Source organism: Rutidosis leptorrhynchoides, chromosome 6, assembly GCF_046630445.1.
Source record: "Rutidosis leptorrhynchoides isolate AG116_Rl617_1_P2 chromosome 6, CSIRO_AGI_Rlap_v1, whole genome shotgun sequence".
Lineage (NCBI taxonomy): Eukaryota > Viridiplantae > Streptophyta > Magnoliopsida > Asterales > Asteraceae > Rutidosis > Rutidosis leptorrhynchoides.
In genome coordinates this window covers 220,083,259-220,086,100 of record NC_092338.1, presented here as the reverse complement: position 1 = coordinate 220,086,100, position 2,842 = coordinate 220,083,259, and the positions used below count along the sequence as shown (strand labels likewise).

The following is a 2,842-nucleotide window of genomic DNA, read 5'->3' as shown; positions in this document are numbered from 1 at the left end:
AATTCAAGCTCGGGAGGTTCTTCAATTGAAGACTTGCTCCGGTAATTAGCATCACGTTCGAGTTCTTTGAACTCCTCTTCAGTCGGCTCATAGCCATTTTCCATCAAGGTGGTTAAAAGATCCACCTCCTCAACCTGCAACTCTTCATCAATCTCAACCAATGAGCACTCTCCTGAACCCTGTAACTCTGGGAATTCCTGCAAAAACTCAGACTGGACATTCACAGTATTAAGAAAATAACATGTATCGTCAGTGTGGCCAGGGTATTTTAAAGCATGGTCGATCGAGAATGTTGCACTCAAATCGTCTTTCCTAAGGGTCAACTTTTGGCTATACATATCAATCATACACCTAGCCGTATTTAAGAAAGGCCGACCCAAAATAAGTGGAATCCTTTCATCCACTTCCATATCCAAAACCACAAAATCCACCGGAAAAACTAACGACCCGGTCTTAACTAGCATATTCTCTATGATTCCACGAGGGAATTTAATAGAGCGGTCAGCTAGCTGAACAGCCATACGCGTGGGTTTTAACTCCCCGGGATCTAGCTTAAGGTAAATAGAATAAGGCATTAAATTAATGCTAGCCCTCAAATCCACCAAAGCCCTCATACAATCTAGATTACCAAATAAACAAGGAATGGTAAAACTTCCAGGATCTTCAAGCTTCTCGGGAAGCTTGTTTGCAACTACCGCTGAGCATGCAGCATTCAACCTGACTGAAGACACGTTCTCCAGCTTCTGCCTGTTAGTCACCAAATCTTTAAGAAACCTCGCATACTTAGGCATACCTGCAATAACATCAATAAAAGGCATATTTATATTAACTTTTTTAATCAAGTCCATGAACTTGGACTTTTCGGCCTCTAGCTTCTCCAATCGCTGTTTCCTCGGGAATGGGAGCGGTGGTTGATACTCTCTAACTATCGGTTTAGCAGCAACAGTAACCGGTTCCTTAACAACTTTTTCAGCCACCTGTTCCGGCTCCTTTTCCCCTTCTGGTTCATTTTCAACAACCGGCTCACTATCATTAACTAACGGTACCCTCAAATCATCCTCATCGAGCTTACTCGGTGAATCATATGCTAAACCACTGCGGGTAGTGATAGCATTAACGTGCCCATTCTTCAGGTTGTTATCGGTCTTACTCGGTAACTCCCCCGGTTTCCTCAAATTATTCTGACTAGCAAGCTGACCAATTTGTTTCTCAAGATTCTGAATCGCTGCTTGTTGATTTCGAAACATTTGGTCATTCTTCTCATTGTTCTGAGTAACAGTAGTAACAAGCTGAGTTTGAGATATTACAAGCTTCTCGATCATAGCTTCAAGGTTGGACTTTTTCTCTTCGGCTTGGGGTTTCTGAAAATACCCGGGAGCTTGCTGTTGATATCCTCCACTAGAACCTGGCTAAAACCTCGAACCTTGATTACCTTGAGGATTATAGGGATTATTGAAATTCCTATTAAACTGCGCACATCCCTGAAACTGATTGTTGTTCTGCTGACTAATATAAGCTATCTCTTCCTTCTGATTCATAGTCAAACCTGCATCACAATCTTTTGCCAGATGCAATCCCCCACAATACTCACAACCAACCTTCATACCATGAATATCCTTATTTATCTTCTCCAAATTCCTACCAAAGGAATCCAACTTAGCACTTATAGACCCAAAATCATCATATGCACCATGGGTTTCGGTTTTCTTAACTGAAGCTGAATGGAATGACTCATGATCTTGATGCCATTCGTGAGAGTAAGCAGCTTGCTTTTCAATTATCTCTAGCGCTTCTTCTTCGGTCTTATCCATTAACGTACCACCTGCGGCTTGATCAATAGTCTGACGAGTAGGGATATCACAACCTTTGTAGAAAATCTGGACCTTCTGTAAATCATTCAACCCATGTTGCGGGCATGAGCGTAACAAAGTAGCAAAACGGTCCCAAGCATCAAACAATGTCTCACTGCTCTTTTGTCTGAATTGAGAAATTTCTGCTTGAAGTCTAGCAGCTCGAGACGCAGGGAAAAACTTCAATAAAAACTTATCCTCCAAAGTCTCCCAAGAGGTAATCGTGCCCTCTGGTTGCTTATCTAACCATCTCTTGGCTTCTCCCTTAAGAGTCCAAGGAAAGAGCCTTGTCTTGACTGAAGTATCGGCAACCTCATGCAACTTAAACAAATTGCAAACATCATTAAAATTACGAAGATGCTCGTTAGCATCCTCAGTATCCTTGCCATAAAATCAGCAATCAGAAGAAATCAAATTCAGGATCGGCCCTGTAATTTGAAAAGGCTGAGTGATGTTCGGTTGACTAATCGAATTGCCTTGGCCCCCTCGTGTGGCCTTCAAATTTTGTGCCATAGTCTGAGGACGAGGTGGTTGTTCTTGGTCCGCCATATATTCAGTCTCGGAAAGATCTAAGGAGATGTAAGATTCTTCTTCTTCTCTGATTTCAGGTGGTGTATCGGGCACCACAGTCTCAGAACTACTTCCCAAATTAATTATATTAGCACTTGAAGAAAAAGATGAATCCACTGTGGACTGTTGTTCGTGACTTAACGCTCTGAATAACTCTCTTTCGGGTTCTGCAAATGGTTGAAGAATCAGAGAATTAGAATAACGCGTATGTGGCATGCACTACCTGTTACCTGCGAAATCACAACTAACAACTGATTAAACGCGCCGATTCAACTAGAGAATAACAGAAAGAAATAATAAACTATAATTAAACTAAACTAAGAACAATTAGAAAACAATCTTAATTTTCGACACAACTGTCCCCGGCAGCGGCGCCAAAAACTTTGATGTGTGAAATCGCGTCTATTATTTATAATGGGAAA

At 41.6% G+C, this 2,842-nt stretch overlaps 1 non-coding gene across 1 annotated transcript; it reads left to right on the top strand.

Moving 5' to 3' along the window:
* The first annotated feature begins 1,899 nt into the window (after window positions 1–1,899).
* LOC139856242 (small nucleolar RNA R71) lies at window positions 1,900–2,006 on the top strand. The gene has a single exon (XR_011761737.1). It is a non-coding gene; the product is annotated as a small nucleolar RNA R71 (small nucleolar RNA).
* Window positions 2,007–2,842: the final 836 nt, after the last annotated feature.